Source organism: Periplaneta americana, chromosome 4, assembly GCF_040183065.1.
Source record: "Periplaneta americana isolate PAMFEO1 chromosome 4, P.americana_PAMFEO1_priV1, whole genome shotgun sequence".
NCBI lineage: Eukaryota > Metazoa > Arthropoda > Insecta > Blattodea > Blattidae > Periplaneta > Periplaneta americana.
This window is the reverse complement of record NC_091120.1, coordinates 99,618,401-99,638,996: the sequence shown is the minus strand read 5'-3', so window position 1 is coordinate 99,638,996 and position 20,596 is coordinate 99,618,401.

Here is a 20,596-nt window from a genome sequence, read left to right as displayed (position 1 = left end):
GGGTCAAGCGTATGAATGTGATGACTCTTAGCACAAAAAAAAAAGTAGTAACATTAAATTTTGAAGTTGACAATATTTATAGAATGAAGACTAAACTCTGAGGATTGTGTTTTGAATAACTGACGAACGGTGGGAAATCTTTTGTTTTAACTGATTTAAATGTTTCTAGGCCTACTGTAGAGCAGTGGAGTCCTTCGAAGGAACACAACCGTATGACTTCTACTAGAATTTCGGATGTTTCAATTTCAATCCACTATATGCTCTCATTTTATTCATGTACTAAATAGATACCATAACTTGGCTTATAGTGGAAGAGTATCAATACAGAAACAGCATTCCTTTAAGAGAAGAGAACACTATGTTTAAATCTTTGATCCGAGATACAAATAATCTAAAATATGTACGTAGATGAGTTAATCATTCTTAGGCCTATTTGCGTAATGATGATTTCACTTTCGTTAAATGTTGAAAGATGACCTACTTAACGAAGGTGAGACGAAATGTTGGCTGAGCGATTAAGTAAATATTTTCTAGGAAGAGAAATTCATATTGGTCCTGTAAACTGGAGGTAACATAGCATAATCATGCTATGTACATGTTTAAGTATATTGACATTAATTACATGGTTATCCAGAGTATGTGAGATGACGTAGTCATTCTGGAGCAACGTTGGAATCAAAATGACAGAAGTACTCGAAGAAAAATTGATCCACCGGAGCTTTGTTCACTACAAATTTCAAAATATCTACCAGAGATCAAACACTTGCCTCTTTGTTATCATTTATTTTACTTGTTGTAGTAGCAATGGTGGTAATGTTGGTGAGAGTAGTAGCAGTAGTAACTTACATTCTAGTAGTAGAGTGAATGAGTGAGTGAACTGTATAATTTCGAAAAACTAGACATACTAACTTTCGATTAATACTCATTAAATAATGGGATATACGTTAAAATATTTCACTTTCTGTAAACATTATAATAGCTACGCAGTCTTGGCGCGTCCCGCGGCGCGGTCCGAAGGTTCGTGGGTTCCAATCCCTCATCAGACATGGATATATATGAATCAAAACTCCTGCTTAATTTGACGTTTAAACTGGTCATTAAGTGAATTTCCAGCCGAATAAATAAACAATTTTCAGCATTTGTTATAGAGGTTAGTAATCTCCCAAAGATATTCTACATTTGAGGTATGCCTATAACAAATTGTGGCTAGCATCATTCGTTTTGAAATAAAGAAAGAAATGTGTTAGTCCTATATAAATCACTCTGTATAATATTCTATTTAAGAATGCTTAATCTCGTAGCGAGAGTATTTTGGCGAGTAGCTCCGAGGATTCACATGGAACATTCACCTTTACAGTTGGGGAAAACCTTGGAACGAACCCAACTAGATGATTAGCCCAAGCTGGCAGGATTCGAACCACAGCCAATCGCAGCCTCGGAGTACGAGTGTCGCTCATTTTCCTAGGACATGCCGGTGACCTACACTCATCTGAAAAACTGAAAAGTGTCCTTCTCCATAATATTTATGGCAGGATGTAAGAATATATTTGGACATTCAAATATATTTATTCTTAACAATCTACAGCTGATGCAACGGAATAAGGAATTACGCAACATAGCTTTATTCAAGTAGCAATATTATTGCGGTACGTTCGCATGTCAATATTGTTTGGTTTATGCAGATTACATTAGTTTAATTTGAAAGACTTAGAAACTAGTAAGCAATGTATAAGTTCTTATAATTTTTAATTAGGGAACCCGCAGAAAAGAGCTAGCAACAGCCTCTACTTACTTACTTACTTACGTGAATACGTATTGCATAATTCTCTATTCCGTTGCATCACCTGTAGGTTGTTAAAAATACCATTGAAATATATTCTTACATCCTGTCATATGGAGAAGGATTTTTAGGTGCCTCACACTTTTCTGTTTTCAGATGAGTGTAGGCTTTTTACTTTTTACGGTAAACTGTATTATGTTTTTTTTTTTTTTTTAATATTATGTTCATGCCTATGTACATTTTCCATGTCAAAGTTTTGTTCAAATCGTTCGAAACATTCTGTATAACTCGAAAGTGGTTAGGCACATACAATAATAATTTTATTAGACATATTTTAATGTTTAATGTAATTTAATTGTCACGATTATATTAATTACATGGCACGAAAACCATATTTTTCATATACAAAAAAGTAATAAACTTCGAACTTCAGTAAATGAAAAGACCATAACCCAGAGATGTGCTGGAGGGAACTCGTAAGGGCTCCGTGAGTCTTTTCTTAAATATTTATAACTTATTTGGTCCGAGGCCTTTGTTAATATAGCCCGCGAGGAAACATCAATAACATAAACGCACTTTACTAATTTTACCATCTCTCATCTTTATACATTCTGCAAAAGCGATCGATTGAAAATACAGTAATTTAGCGGCTTGCTTTTGCAGTAATTGTTGGAGACTTTCTATAAAATTATGATTTCCGCGATTCCCTGAAGAATAACTTAATAGGAAAGAACAATGCCCCTTTGTCATTAACTATAGCGAAAGGCAAAGAATCGCAAATTCTATTACCATTAGCAGCGCGGAAACTGAAAGAGCTTTAGCACGTGAAAGAAGTAAACTTACAGTTTCCCTCTTGTTCAGTTTAGTTACTATTAAAATGATCGGCAAACCTACAACCCATCGATGAACGAAAAGATAATCTGGAACATATAGGGCAAAAAGCACACTTCAATTATAATTCTCATAATTTGACTGAAAAAAGTTTAATTTTGTAACTGAATTCGCTACTTTTCAATTACCGATTTAAAAATCTATCGACACATCTTATTTTCAATATGTTTAATCTGTGCATCGAGTTAAAGTGAACACGAAAGCTACATGTACAGTAATCGTAAATAAATAATTATAATTAGATAATGTTCTACCAGACAATATGTTCTGACAACATGTTTTGGAAGTAGTCCAATAACAGACAATGAACCAAACCTCAGTGACACTGTCAAGGCATTGAACTACTCTTGGCATCTAGACAACGCTGAAATTTTATTATAGACAATCGTGAGAAACTGCTCGCAATAAAACAAATAATAGTTAAGTGAACCTATTACACTGAAACATGTATTTTGTATCTTTATGTAATACTGTACTTAGTAAGCAAGATTATGTAAAGGCTTGAGACAAAAAAATGACGGCAGTGGCATTTGGGCTATGTATGAAAAGTTCGAGGCAGCAGAAGATATCAGATAGACAACATTAAGGTAGCTACTCGTAAATGGATCGAATGCGGAGACTAAGAGGAAGGTGGAAATGAGGGAATGGAGAATGCTAGGTTTGCAGTGAAAGACCTACCCTTGAGCACAAAACCATGAATGAATACAGTAGGTATGACCTTTATCACATTCAGTTTGCTGCGTCGCTTCACGACAACTTGAGCGAGATTCTCTTCCTTCGTCGTTGTAGTTTTACTAAATTAATTGTGGTAAAAAAGGTAAAGGTATCCCCGTAACATGCCATGAAGGCACTTGGGGGGCATGGAGGTAGAGCCCCATGCTTTCCATGACCTCGGCACTAGAATGAGGTGGTGTGGTCGGCACCACGCTCTGACCGCCTTTTACCCCCGGGAAGGACCCGGTACTCAATTTTATAGGAGGCTGAGTGAACCTCGGGGCCGTTCTGAAAGTTTGGCAACGAGAAAAAATCCTGTTACCACCTGGGATCGAACCCCGGACCTTCCAGTCCGTAGCCAGCTGCTCTACCAACTGAGCTACCCGGCCGCCAAATTAATTGTGGTATAATTATTTATTTATTTATTATTTTGCTAGTAATTGTAACATAAAATATAATATATACAGAAAAACTTTAGCTCGCCCCTGAAAGAGTAGAACTCGTCCTCAGGGACGGATTCCTGAATTGAAATTAATAATTATACAATACAATTTGTCTTATGTCTACTGTGCAATTATAGTATATAAATTTAAATTTACAATTTTTCAAATTTTTATAAAATCCATACATAACTTTTTAAATTTAATACTAGAACTATTAGAATTGACAAGATTAGGATATTTAAATATAAATTTGTTATATATTCTTGGGCCTAAATTACTACTATGATTAAATACTGTAACAGTGTTGCATTTTGGTTCAAACAATCTTAAAGAATTCATACCTTTTGTTTCATAACTATGAGAATACAATTCAAAATTATTTCGATTTTTATGTATGAATTTTATTAATACAACATAATAAATTTGGTCATAAGGAGCCAATATCAATAGTTGGAGATAAGCTTCTATGAAAGAATGCCCATCTTACTTTAAGTACATTAAAGTCTAGAAACAAATTTTGAGATGGAAAATAAATAGGTTTATGAAGACATATTTTAATTATTTTCTTCTGTAATAAATAAAGTGGATTAAAATTGGATTTAAATGAGCTACCCCATCCTATAATTCCATACATAATTACCGATTGAAATAAAGTTAAATATATTGTACGTAATAAACTTATTGACAAGTAATTCCTCAATAAAACAAAATAATATACTATTTTACGTAATTTATTACAAGGGTAATTAATGTGTTGGTTCCATTTTAAATGATTATCGAAAATATTATGCCTAAATACTTAACTTCAGAGGACTCTTTAATAATCGGACATTTACACTGTATAAGACAACAATCAGAATTATGTAATTTAATACTTAATGTAGACACCTTCTTTTCAACGCTTTCAAGATGTAAGAATAATATCCCCATTTTACGTCGAATTCCTAAAGGTGCACGTTGTTTCGCGGCTGATAAATTAGCACAACTTATGGATAAATGTGTCTCTCTCAATTCTGACCAATCTTGGCATCAATTATTCCTCTTTGCATATATTGCTCTCAAAGTTCCTGTGAAAGAAAATCGGAAGTCGGATAAATCTTTGATCTCAAAAATTAAAGCGAACATTCAGACATTCTCACTGGAATCTACACCCTATAAACATAAATTTTCTCTCTCTACTTCTCGTCTAGTTGAAACTAAGGTAGCTGATGGTGATATCCGTGGAGCTGTTCGAGTCCTTTCATCTGATTATGGCATAGCCAAAGCTTCAAGTGCTACATACGAAGCCTTAAAATTGAAACATCCTCCACCTTCACGGCCTCTTTCCTTTCCCGTTCCGCCTTCTGGGTCAGATGTTATGTTGACTGTCTCTCAAGACATGGTTCTTAAAGCTATACATAGTTTTCCCACTGGTTCTGCGTCTGGTATTGATGGCAACCGACCTCAACATTATAAGGACCTCACATCTAAATCTGCAGGTGATTCTGGACGTCGTCGCCTTCAATCTATTACTCAATTAGTTAATTTCATGCTATCAGGCAATGTCAACAGCCATATTTGCCCACATTTATACGGGGCCTCTCTGTTAGCCATTAATAAGAAGGATGGCGGAATACGACCCATTGCAATTGGGAACACTATTCGTCGACTAACTTCCAAAATCGCCTGCATTTCTGTCAGAGAATCAGCTAGTACTTTATTACTTCCTCACCAGCTTGGTTTTGGCGTTGCTAAAGGATGCGAATCTATTATCCACACAGTGCGAACTTTTGTAGACATAAATAAAAACAATAATCATGTTCTATTAAAGCTTGATTTTAGAAATGCCTTTAACTGTATAGAAGCGATTCTATGCTCGAAATCGTTCAAAATTGTGTCCCCCAATTATATGCTTTTGTATGGCAAGCCTATCGGGAACCTTCTAACTTGTATTATAATCTTGATATAATCTCCTCTCAAACAGGCGTTCAACAAGGCGACCCTCTCGTCCCCTTCTTTTCAGTCTTACTCTTCAATGCGTAGTATCTAAATTAAACAGTGCTTTGAATCTCTTCTATTTGGATGATGGCATTTTAGGTGGTCCTCCGGATATTGTCTTATCTGACCTTTCAACACTTATTAATTCTTGTCAACCTATTGGTCTTGAGTTAAACCCGGATAAATGCGAGTTACATTTTTGCTCCTCACAGGATGATACTGTATTTACAACTTTTAATGCTCTCTCTCCTGGAATTCGACTTTCATCTCCTTCCACTTTGACACTCCTTGGTTCTCCAATATTACTGCCAGCTGTGGAAGTTGTTATGCGTGACAAATTAGATACTATGAAACATTTATTTATTGGCTTGCAATCTCTTTGCACTCATACAGCATATTTCCTTTTAAAAAATTGCTTTCATATACCTCGCCTAACATACTTCCTTCGCACTACCCCTCTCTGGTTATTTCCCTCTCTTCTTCTAGAGGCTGATTGCATTTTGCGGGATTGTTTGGAATCTATTCTTAATATCCAACTTGACAATCATTCTTGATCTTTCGCTACTTTGCCTATTTCATTTGGTGGTCTTGGCATTCGCAATGTTAGCGATATTTGTGTGCCTGCGTTTTTAGCCTCGGCTCATGGAGCTCTGGATTTCGTCAAATCTACTCTCTCTAGTCACAGTGATGAAATCAGAATCTTTCATATGTCTGAGGCTTTTGAACAATGGTCGTCCGTTACTCACATTGTGGATCTTCCAAACAGTCCAGAGTCTCAAAAATGCTGGGATCTTGGTCTTGTTTCCAAAACTTTTGACAGCCTTTTTGCGTCTTCCTCCTCAGATTTTGACAGAGCCCGTTTTCTTGCTTTACGAGAAAAAGAATCAGGATGCTGGCTTCAAGCCTTACCTTCTTCCAACATGGCACCTTAATGGATAATACGTCCTTTAAGATTGCTATTGCCTTAAGGCTTGGTGTTAAAATTTGTTTTCCACACAAATGTATTTGTGGTGCAGATGTCGATTCTTCTGGCCTTCATGGATTAAGTTGCCTAAAAAATTCTGGACGGTTTTCCAGACACGTCATGATTAACGACATCATCAAAAGGGCCCTAATTTCCGCTGGTTTTCCTACCATTCTAGAACCCATTGGCATAAATCGTTCCGATGGCAAACGTCCAGATGGCTTAACTTTAACACCATGGTCCAAAGACAAATCAGTTTTATGGGATGCCACTTGTTATAACACCTTCGCTTCTTCTTATTTGCCCAAAACTTCCAAACTCGCTGGGTCAGCCGCTGCATCTGCTGTTACAATTAAACGCAATAAGTATCTCGATCTTCTGGATAGATATAATTTTGTCGTTTTCGCCGTAGAATCTATGGGCCCATGGTGTTCCGAGGCGAAGTTGTTAACTTTTGATATCGGCAAGTATTTATCAGCACTTAACGGTGACTCTCGCTCTACGGTTTTCCTCCGCCAAAGAATTAGTATTGCCATTCCACGAGGGAACGCTATAAGTGTTATGGGGACTTTTCCACAATCTAAATCGTTGGAAGAAATATTTTATTTCGTGTAGAGCTGTAGAGAGTATTTCGCATCCTTTAGTTTTGTTGCTAATTTCTCGTAATATAGTATATTAAAAACATATTCAGGTATCACACCCTTGAGAAATCTATGAGCAATGCATAAACGACCATAAATGATCAGCTGAATCATTACTGTGCCCCATTCTCACGCGCCCCAAAGTTTTTTCTTTACAGTTGTTTGTGACATTACAGCGACACTACAGGTTGTCAGTGTCTTGTGTTTATTATTAGGCGCACTGTGGTGAAAATTGTTTATGATATAGTGCTTCAAATCACTTTGAAATAGTGATCGATAAGATAATATAAGGTCAGAAAAGAGACAACTAGCACTGTAACTTTTCAATATTCTAATGTATATGTACTTATATTTATTGTCATAAAAATCATGTAGGAGGTTTGTTACATTTTTCAGATAATGCGAATGGGATAATTATGGCTTTATTTTCGTTGATAGAAAGATAATTTATGTCAAACCATTTTTTTTATTAATTTAAGTCCATTATTTGAATTATTATATGCATCATACCAGGTTTTTCCACCAAAAAGTAAAACTGTATCATCTGCATAAGAATAGTGAACACCATTGTATTGTTGTAAGTCATTAATATATATTAAAAATAGAATAGGGCCTAGAATTGTGCTTTGGAGAAAACCTATATTAATAATTAAAGGTTCACTTGAATAATTGTCAATTTTCGTTATTTGAATTCTGTCGTTAGGATACGATTTTATTAAGTTTAAAGCATTACCTTTGATTCCTAATAAGTCTAATTTCTCAATTAAGATATCATGTTTCACTGTATCAAATGCTTTTCTTATGTCTAGGAAAATACCAATACATTTGTTACCTTGATCAAATTCTCTAACAATTTTTTTAGTAACTTGATATATTGCATTATCTGTACTGAATGTTTTTCGAAAACCAAATTGATTATCACTTAATATATTATGTTTATCAAGATAATTCATTAATCGAACTTTAATACATTTTTCTAGTAATTTTGAAATACATGAAAGTAATTATATTGGTCTATAATTGTTCTTATTTCTTTTGTTGAGTGCTTGCAAGAGTGTGTGTGTGTATGTGTGTGTGTTTTATGTGTGTGGTGTGTGTATATGTATATATATATATATATATATATATATATATATTTATTTATTTATTTAAAATAGTTCAGTATGAAAACAAATTGAAAATTTTCCACGTACTTTATCATATACTGAACAGATGAACGAAATATGTAGAGAGCTATGTAAGGCAGGGAATCGTCCAGATAACCTAGCTATAGAAGATGAAACAGCTGTATCATAAGACGGAAAGGGATTTTCTATTCTGAAGAAAGTAGTTGAAAATGAAGAATGGGAAAGCAACAGGAGTTGATGGAATCCCCATTGAATTAGTGAAATGCCTGGGTGAAAACAAGAAGAAAATTAGATCATTATGCAACGAAATATATCAGAAGGGCGAATGGCCTGAAGATTCCACGAAGACAATGTTGCTGCCAATACCGAAGAAAAATAATGCCAAGAAATGTAATGAGTTCAGAATAGAGGTGGGGTGTGACTCACGGTTTTGCCATTACAGCTCCGAACTGTGACAGTTCCGGAAAAATCGCTGTGGTAGATAATAGTGATTTTGTCACAGTATGAGTTTTGTGTTCGAATGATTTGTTGGCGATTGCGAATGTTGTAACGCCCTGGTATTCACAGAGTCATTCATTAAAGATGATGGCATGCAATACATGCTACATTCCAAGGGTAATGTCATCATCAGTCGCAATATAGAAGTTTCTCGTTGAGTGCAAGTTCCATTTTGTCTGAGTTTTTTAAGTTTTCAATTCGTGGCCATTTTACAAAATTAAGGAATACAATGAATACACTTACGAGGATCCTGAATAAAATTGGTTTGGACTGAAAAGAGAGGATGGTATTCAGTAATCTTTATATGAAACAAAGAGTCAAAATCAGGAAAGGAGAAGAATGTCAGAGGAAAGGGGAATAGAGAGAAGAGTACAACAAGAATGTCCTTTATCATCTACCCTGTTTAACATACTTCGAGGATTTAGTGAAAACTGTTTTCGGAACATAGAAGGGAGAAGAATAAAGTGTAATGACATGACATTAATAAAAAACGAGATGATACAAGTAATAAGGGATATGCTACTGGAGCTAAATGACAGCTGTGAGCAGTATGGGGTGAAAATAAATGCAAAGAAAACAAAGACCATGTTTATCGGAAGAAAAATCTAAGATAAATACGCGAATTCGAAATGAGGCAGTATAACAAAATGATCAATTTCAAATATTTGGGGAAGCTTTTAATAGAAAACGGAGCATCTTCTGTGGACTCTATAAAAAGAACTAAGGAAGAGTTTGGTGAAGTGCTTTGTGTGGAGTGTGACATTGCATGGGGCAGAAACATGAATATTACGAACAAGTGAAGGGAAACGATTAGAAGCATTTGAAATGTGGACGTGGAGAAGATTGGAGCATGTGAAATGGGCAGACAAAATAAGATATGCAGCTGTGCTAGAAAAAGTGGGTGAAGAAAGAATAATGCTGTAACTGATCAGAAATCATGAACCGAAAAAAAAAATTGGCTGGATTACTGCTAAGAACAAATTGCTTACTGAAGGATGGACTGGAAGGAATGGTGAACGGGAGAAAAGTTCGAGGCAGGAGAATATAATTATCAGACAGGCAACATTAAGATACTCGTAAATGGATCGAATGCGGAGACTAAGAGGAAGGCGGAAAAGAGGGAATGGAGAATGCTAGGTTTGCAGTGAAAGACCTACCCTTGGGCAGAAAACCATGAATGAATGAATAGGTATGACCTTTATCACATACAGTTTGCTGCGTCGCTTCATGGCAATTTGAGCGAGATCCTCTTCCTTCGTCGTTGAGGTGCTATTTAGATTTAGAATTTAGAACTTTGAAATAGGAGTTTATGATTGCCCTATCTCAGCAACAGAAAACACACATTCTCTAGTTCAATATATTTACGTTTGTTGTTATTTAGTCAACTGTCCGAACATAGTTTTGAACATCACAAGTGATACTAACTTATGAGGCAACTAGGCCAGGAGATAATTGAGTAGGGTTTATTCTATATAAATCACCACAATATTTATTCAGGCTACCAGCTTTATTCAGGTGTTTGGGAATCGTGCCGTATATATCCTTGCATTATAAGCAGACATCGGATTCTAGGGCAAATGCCTATTTTGTTTCTTTAGGAGAAAAGTAAAAATAATTATTAATATTTGTGTTTCATGGAAATTGAAAGGTATTCAAAGAGTTTTATAGTGCCCTAAAATGCCCTAAAACGGTTATTAGAGCCTAATTTGTTAATATTCGCCTAAAAATGCCTAACTCACTGTAAAGTTTCGCATTTTACTCTTACTTTTTATAATTTATACATGCATTCACTGCGAAATTTAAGGCATTTAAAAAGTGGAAAGTTTGCTTCACACCGGCCATGAAACCATTGATAAAGGAAACAAAATGTTTTGAATCTCACGACACTCGCAATAGATTTCACCGAATTTAACATGTTTGGAGGCATAAATGCCGACAAAGAACCAACCTTAGTTTTGAAGCAGGCAACAATCACAACATGTGCTGCTACCGATTCAGAGATATACTATACTATAAAAATGACTGTTTTCGGTCTGAAACCGATTAGCTGTACTGCCCTTCAGAGTGTCATAAAATCACAATTTTTGGAGAAAGAGTGTTTTTGAAATATTTATGAAAAGTCGTAAATCTGCGAATTAGTAGAGTAAACCGTTACAAAATATTTAAAAGAATGGCCCTCCTAGTGTTAACACTACCAGGAAATGCAACAATAAGTGGAACTTTGTATTTTTGTCCAATTGAATCTCAATAACAACGGTTCATTTGAATGCTCGTTAACAGTTGCTCTTTCCCTCACCTTATTTGTGTTGAGAAGTTTTGAGCGGTAGGACGTTTTCCTGTGAAGTTTAAAGCGATAATGCCGAAAAATATAAGTGCAAAATCTACATTGATCCGGCAATGGCTAACAGAATATTCAGAATTCACTTATGATGGAAAAATAATATTCTGCAAGATTTGTAGCAAACAGGTATGTAACAATAGTTGAAATATATAAATTCTATTAATTTTAATGAGTAGGCCTATAATATTTATACATTGACTGAGCTATCCTGAGGTATAATTCTTTTTAAGACCACTACACTTTAACCTTTTAAATTCCGATAGTTAAAGTATTTGCAGGTCATTAAAATTTTGATTGTTCGAACCCACTAACTTTGTGATAGAAATACGGCAATACAACAATTAGGATTTTATTTTAATTCAGTTTACTTTACATTTTTAGATTTCGCAAGAAAAGAAGTGCCACCTAAAGCAGCATGTGCAAGGAGCGGCTCATAAGGCTAAAGCTCAGCAGAAAAATCAACTGCAACAAACTTTACTAACACAGCCTACTTCATCCAATCTCAGCAGCAATTTCTATGCTGATTTAACCAGAGCGTTTGTTGCTGCTAACATTCCCTGGAATGCAATTGAAAATCCGGTTTTAAGACAGTTTTTACAAAAATACTGCAAACAAAATATCCCATCTGAGTCGAACCTAAGAAAAAATTACTTAGAATATACAGTGAAACTTTAGCTTCCATTCGGGAGGATATAGGTGATTCTTACATATGGGTCTCTGTGGATGAAACCTCAGATCCTATGAATAGGTATATAGCAAATATGGTAGTAGGAAAACTTAGTCCTGATGGACCTTCGATTCCACACCTCGTATGTGTTAAGGAACTTTCGAAAGTGAATAGCCAAGCCATTGCTTATTTTGTAAATAAAGGCCTACAGTCTTTATACTCAGGTAATATAGACGATTCTAAAGTTCTGTTGTTTTGTACTGATGCTGCCTCATACATGGTTGCTGCAGCTCCACTTCTTAAAACATTTTATCCTAACCTCACGCATGTAACCTGTCTAGCACATGGCCTTCACAGGGTTTCTGAAACAATCCGCAATGAATTTCCTCTTGTCAATTCGTTTATTTCTAACACAAAAAAAAAGTTTTTGTAAAGCCCCATCCAGGATTTCAATATTCAGAGAGAACTTTCCAGATATCCCACTCCCACCTCAGCCGGTTGTTACACGATGGGGAACCTGGATTCAGTCAGTGGTGTATTATTCTAAGTATTTTAAAGAAGTGGTCACAGTTATTAATAAATTACCTGAAACTGATAGTGCAGCGTGTGTGAAAGCAGTGAAAGATTGTCTGAATGACTCACGAGTGAAAAACGATATTGCCTACATAACATCAAACTTTTCTTTCATACCTGCAAGCATTGAACAATTAGAACGTGAAAAACAATCTCTTTGTAGCCAAATAGCAATAGTAAAGGAAGCTCAAGTGAACATACATTCTGCTTTGGGCGAAACTGGGAAAAAAATTAAAAATAAGTGGGACAACGTATTAAATAAGAATGTAGGATTTTCATTGTTGGAAAAAGTATCAAGAGTGATATCGGGGGAAAGTGTAAATGTTCCAGTAAGTATTGATGTTTCTATTGTACCTAATTTAAAATTTGCGCCTCTCACATCAGTTTCGGTTGAAAGAAGTTTTTCTGCTTTCAAAATGGTTCTCAGTGACAAAAGGCAAAGGGTAACTGTGGAGAATTTAGAAAAAATTCTGGTGGTGTACTGTGCAGATAATTATAATAAAGTCTGAGCATGGAACTGAATTTCAATAACTTAAAATGAGTAATCTTGATAACAATAATCATTATTTCATTAGTTTCAATATATTAAATTTGTGCAGCTCTGTTTATAAATATAATATAGTATTCTTTTTTAATGTTTAAACATACTTTTTTGTGCGTATTTTAGTGTATAACTAAAAATTTCAGTGAAAGAAATAAGTATGATACCTTGATGTGCCTAAAATGCCTATTTTCATTAAAATAGAGCCTAATTTTACAAATTTTGAGCTTATTTTAGGCGCCTAAAACTGCAATTTTTAGTGCCTAAAAATCCGATGTCTAATTATAAGATATAACTTAATATTCTGATAAATTACTAAGCAATAAGAAATTAAACCTAATCCATCCCAACCCATTAAAATTCTAATCAAATTAGGACTAACAATTAAAAACATCATTGGTAGTATAAATGTAAGAACCAATAAAATAAAATAATTTATATGTACAGTATATCGCCATTCATATAATCATTCACTATATAAAATAACCAAAGAAGAAACAAAAGAAACAAAACCCATAAATATTAAAGATATTCAATCAAATAGAAATACCGGAGTTTCACTCGGACGTGAATTCGAATCCCTATTGGGCTGATTACGTGGTTGGTTTTCCTTTCTCCTAACTTCACCCCACTTGCAAAGCGAATGTCAGGACTCATCTCGCCAAAATACGATCTCTTTAATACCAATTCCATCGACGTTAGCTTACCATAAAGTTGATGCAGCATTGTTAATAATCAGTTAAATAAGAAGAACGTCAAATTTTGTGTTATATTTGCTCTAAATTGATCCAGCAGACCGCTAGATCTGCTAGTCATTCATAATCCTCACATTTCAGTCGTGTCCCGAAAAGGATAGGGAGGTAAAATGTGTGAATTCCAAACTTGCTACTGCAGCAGAGAAATTACGACGAGGACGTTTACCTTGTTGGCAATATGCCACCGTGTTAAATATTTCGGTATACTCGTATCCGTATCAGATCCCAAGGAGAAAATTTGCTATTTCAGTAAGCTTAGTACCGTACATTTATAAATAACCTTATATTTGTGTATGGACATTTAGTACATTTTCTATAGCTTGTAGATGAGATAATCCGATAAGTGGACTTATAGACTATACAAATTTCATAGGTATACAAATCTCATAGCTAAACTCGTATGTATACCTCTGAATAAGGTTCTGACTATGTTAATGGCGGGTACTTGACTTGCATCATTCACCCATATGAAGCCAGTTATATACATCAATATACCGACACAGCCGATGGCCAGGATGCGCCATAGGAGGCTGGTCTACGCTACACTCATGATGAGATGACGGAGATTTGTTGGGATGCCACAGAGGAACAGCAGTTCCCGGAGAAAACCCCTGTGTTATCTGGACCATGGGATTGCCCAACACAAGTTACAAATCAGGGGTACGACGGAGCTTGAACTCGGGTCCACAGATTATAAGTCAGAACTCTAGTCACTAGACCACCGTGGCGGATGTAACATGTTAGCGATGTATGCAATGGAGGGGGAAAGGAACGGACCACCCCACTTTCTCCTGACTTAGTTGCCTCATGAGTGATGCCTTATTGGTGTCTCTTATGAGGTTCAAACCTGTCTTCGGACAGTTGACTAAACAGCTCGTATGTAAAAACCCTATACGTTAGAGAATGAAATAAGAATTCACTTCTTGCAATTTAATTTAAATGTGAAGTTTCATAGTTAAATGCAGGTTTAGGATTTTTAAGGGAAATTTTCATAGGAAAAAAGGAGGGGTAAAGGTGCTAAAATAACACAAAAAGAGGGTGACAAAAAGATGTTATTTCCTTCAAATATTTCAGCAAATGCTCTCTCTCCTATTTAATGAAATTGAAATCAATTAATTCGAAACTTTATATCTCTATAAAACAGGCTATATTCCGTATGCAGTAGCTTACATATAGTGTTTTTTATATCATTATCAAGTCCACATCTGTGGAGTAACGGTTAGCGCGTCTAGCTGCGAAACCAAGTGGCCCGGGTTCGATTCCCGGTCGGGACAAGTTACCTGGTTGAGGTTTTTTCTGGGGTTTTTCCTCAACCCAATATGAGCAAATGCTGGGCAACTCCGCTGTTGATAAATCATTATCATTCACCAGAGGAAACAGTGCATCGTGCAACAGTTCCATCAGTTTCAATGTAATCCTGCTTGAATTCCTGAACCAGGATGAATAATCGGGATTCGAGATTACAAAATCTTGTATTAAACTCGAAGCAACAAATTTATATACAGTACATTCACTAACAGGAGACTATTGGTTCCAGTGAATAAAAAAAAAGTTCGTTATAAAACATTGTTGCTTCACAGATAGATCTTGGAGGCAATCATTGTTGTAAGCATGCTTTGTCTTCAGTTACGCGTTCACTACCATCATACGTATTAAAAATTGCAATGCTGTGGAGAATATTGAAAAGTAGCAGAAAAGGGGATTTTGGACAGATTGAAGCGAAAAAGGGTTAAAGTTCCCAAAAAGTGGGAGGAAAAAGTGCTGCAAAATTTCCTCCATTCTCATCCGGAGGCAACATTTCACACAGTGGTTTCTTTCAGAGAGCTCTAATTTATCCTACAAAAAAAAAAATGCGCACCTAAAAAATCTTAGTCCTGGCACTTAAAGATATGTGTATACATATTTACACACTATATCACATGTACTGGTAGGTATCCTAAAACTTTTCCTCTTTATATTGTGCATATTCTAAATCTATATGATGTATGTTGTACATATTCACTAACAGTCTTAATATTAAACAGTGTATAATTTTTACACGAGACTTATGCAGAGTTGAGATAGAAAACGTTACTAATAAACTATGCACAAGTGATGGATATATGTATAAGCAGTGTGTAACTATACATGGGAATTGCTTTGCCATAGTTACACACGAAACCTCCTGTTTAAGAGTTGTATACAGGTAAAAAAAAAATAGCCGCCTCTCTAACAACTGTTCGTATCGATTATGATTTTATGATGATGGTTGTCTTGTAACCACAAAAGAACAAAACAAAGAGCTAAAAATAATTAGAATAAAATAGCTGTGAAAATCGATCAGGCCTACCTGTACAATAAATAATCTCAGTTATTCTGTTACCTTTCGTAATGAAATGACGAAACTATGACGTAGCTGTGTAACAGATGCATTTTTATACATGACGTATGTAGTGTTATTAGTCAGGAATTTACACACGAGCTATTCAGATTGTGTGACAGTTAAACGTCTGTATAAGAGATTTTATTAGTAAGAATGTAAATCTATATGATGGACATTTTATGGTGGTGAAGAGTAAAGGTATTCCCCTATACAGAGTAGAAGGTGACCGATGCACCAATATTTAAAAGGTAATTCTACATGTTAAATATAACAAAACTTTTATTACACTTTTCTTTCGCTGAAGCACCGTTAAGCAGGAAAGAAATAGTCTTTGCCCAAAGTTTGCAGCGCTCTGTTGTAGTAATAGCCCGAGAGAAATGGCTGATTGCTATACAAGCAGATAGGTCAAAATAATCTGAAGAGTTAATGTCTTGAATCTTGTTTTGCAAATTAAACAGTTTAGCCATGAATTTAAATTGAATAATTGCGAAAAATGTTAAAATAAATCTTGCAACGCAGGGCACTGTCATGTCACCGACGGAGTACAGCAGAGGGGGAGGGGAAGGTAAGAAGTGCAAGCTGCGCTTGCTCGCAGTAGCCATGGTGTTGCCAAATGCTTCATCGAAACATAACGATTTCCTCTAAAACGGTGAATATTAAAGAAAAAGCTTACTTAGATATTTCAAATATCTCCTCATGATCCATTACCACTTTCATTTTGGTGCAGAGGTTACCATCCACTTTGCATACGTCATGTAGGCGCTTATCAGTTTCATATTCTGGATACGTTGTATCAATGTACCGTTTTAAATTAACACAGAATATCACATTTTATCGACATTAAACGCGCGGACTTGCAATCAAGTAGCTTCAGAAGAACTTGAGGAAAGATCATTGTAAATTATGTAATGAAAAAAAAATGCATCACTATAATATAATATAATATAATATGCATAGATGTTTTTCCCAAATTAAACGTATAGGTTAATTTTTGCTTAGTTGAATGTGATGCCGTAGAAATACCACTAAATTAACTTGTTCCGCATTGAAGAATTTAACTTGTTCAAATAATAAATTGTATTCCACTTTAAAGACTAATCCCGATAAATTGTTACTGAATTATTGTTATATCTATCACCTTTCAAGATTTTTTCAATCATAAGGCGAATAACAGAATTCTCGGATCCATCTCGCTGACACCAATTGCATTGATGATACGTAGATAACTTCGCTGTTGCATCGTCATATGTAACCCAAATGGAATAATTCTCAAAAACAATTTACACAGGCATAAATAATGCATCTGAATAAACTTTGAGGCCCACCAGTAGTTTAACGAACGTTTTCGTTCCAAAAGGTCCAGGATTCGATTCCAAGCGGAAACAATCATTGACCTACTATTTTAAATGATGAAGTGGCAACAGAGCTTGGATCGATGGTGAGGATTCAGGCAACATAAAAATACTAGGACACGGTGACGGAAACCTTTTCCTGTAATCAAAGGAGTTTCAAATTCTCCCTTCATTTTATGAAGACATTCCAATAATACTCGTACTAATACAGTATTCGAAAGAATAACGCACATAGAAAAAAATAGTATATTATAGTATGACCTCTAACTGATAGTGATTTTGTAATACTAATAGTAATAACTGTCCACGAAATCAGCAAATAAAACTGGCCACTTTAATTTGTTTGCTATAGTTCAAACTAGCTTCTCAAAAGCCATCCTCACGTTTTAAATTCTAAATTCTTATTTTAAAGATAACGATGATGATCTCTGAAAAGAAAAGTTACAGCGTTCTACTTTTAAAAAATATTACGTTTCTTTACATCTTCCTGTTAACAAACTATAGGCTACTAGATGCAGTTTCATAATTGAAGGGGTAAGAATGAGATAGTCCAAAGGCACACTTTTAACAAAAATGTTTTTTTGTGCGAGTACATTTTTTACACTTACTGTATGGGGAAGCCACTATTAAAATATATAAAAGTTCCTCAACAAATGACATAAGTATAGTGTTTAGCATTGGACTCACGCGCTCTCTTGTAAAATTTTGTCTGTGTGGCTTAGGATTATATCATTCTCACTCCTTCAAACTATTCCAAACGACAGTACTAATTTTTTTATGTTATAATGGACAGTACTGGTTTAAGGAAACGTTAATTCTCACGATCTGGTTCATATGTTTCTCAGTCTGTTGCCTCTGCTTTGTATTTAACAAAGGAAACAAGTATCACAGGTGTGAGAAAATAAGCGGTCTATAAATATCGCACAGACTACTCTGACGCTGACGACAGCTGTTGCTGAGAAAGAGATGTGGCAACGCAGCTAACACGCAGTTGAGCGAAAAATAACATTGACTGCACCAAGGACAGCGACACAGGCTGTGAACCAACATCAGCTGATCACTACAATCACTACATGCCATGTTACGTAGTCTTGTTACTGTTTTTTATCTTGTATTCCTGTAAGTTTCGATCAATACGTTTACAATGTGACGCATGTTATGTTTTAGTCTTTGTTTTATATAATTAGTGAAAACTGGAATATATCAAAAACATAATTTTAAGCTAGTCGAATGAATGCAGATTTTTCCAAGTGAAAATGTATCTATACCATTTCAAAACTTCCCAGTCTAAATAACTAATTATTTAAATTGAATTCAATTTAAACAAAAAACACGTCAATTTAGATAGTGAGGATTAAGTCTGAAACCAGGCTTAATTGCATTTTAGATTTCACCCCCCCCCCTCCATCCCCCAGCCACCCCCACTTTGAAATTTCAAATGGCACCCCTATAATTTTATACTTAAATATGAAAGAATTCAATTGTTTATACATTTCATGCCTTTGTTTTCGCATCTTTTGTCTTCTATCGTCGCCTGGCAATCTGGATTGTTGTTACTGTTGATTAGAGCTGAACAGAATAAAGCTACAAAAACGTATTGAGCATTTCATATAGGCCTAATAGTTGTCTGTGTATTAAATTATTTGAAAATGGTTTATACCATTCAAGAGAGAACATAAATCATCCTTATTGATTACATTTCGGAAATTACACAAAATAAGCTGTGTTTTCATCATACAATCAACTGATAACAACAAAAATACAGGTTGCCAGGCGACTATAGAAAACAAAAGACGCGAAAACGAATGAGGTGTATAAACAATTGAATGCTCTTTCATATCTAAGATAGTATAAAAATAAATATAGAGGTGCCATTTGAAATTTCAAAGTGGGGATTGCTGGGGATGAGGGTGAAATCTAAAATGCAATTAAACCTGGTTTCAGACTTCCCCCTCAATATCTAAATTGACGTGTTTTTTGTTTAAATTGAATTCAATTTAAATAATTAGTTATTTAGACTGGGAAGTTTTGAAATGAAAGTCCTGTATGATGATTTTAATTTTTGACCCTACAAAATTCTCTGTTGTGGTTATTTTTCTCCATTATTAATAAATAATTATATGTGATGATGATGAAAGTAATAATAATAATAATAATAATAATAATAATAATAATAATAACAATAATAATCCATGCTGAATCTTTTTAACACTTGAATATAAATAATTGGTTAAATGACGATCTTACTCGTGTTAATTGTGTAAGTATGTGCGCATATGCTTACACAATTAACACGAGTAAGATCGCCATTTAATCAATTATTTATAATAATAATAATAATACTATGACATTTCCACCATTCTGAAATTAACTTATCATTAATTTAAAAGCCGGAGATTAGCGGGAATAATGTTAGTCTGTCAGGAGTTTATGTAGTATACTATAAGTATAATTCCAACAAATAATTAACTTCTTCTCAGAAGGTAATTCATGGAAAAATTCGCTACCATAGAACGTACTGTCTAATCACATACCAAGTCTCCATACTACTTCAATAGAGTACCATGCTCTAAAATAAACTTCATTTATTCTGCATGAAGCAATCGGAATACAAATAATAATAAATCAATTGCAGGGTTTGTAACTGCTAGCTCAATCCAGAGATCAATAGTTCAATTCATAACAAGAAAAATAACGATATAGCAGTGTCACTTTCTTGTAGGAATCGAGTGGTGTCCCTTTGATTTTCGCTTCTTTTCTTGTTTCCTCCTCCCCCTTAAATACTGGTCATGTGCAATTCTGATAGATATATATTACTGAAAACATCAGACCACAAGATCCTGAAAAACAAAATATTCTGAATAAGAAATATAATACAATGATCCTGAAACTGATCAGAAAGGAAGAAAGAGTTCTGGCAGGAAAATATATCAGATGATAGACGACATTAAGATATATGAATCATATGAG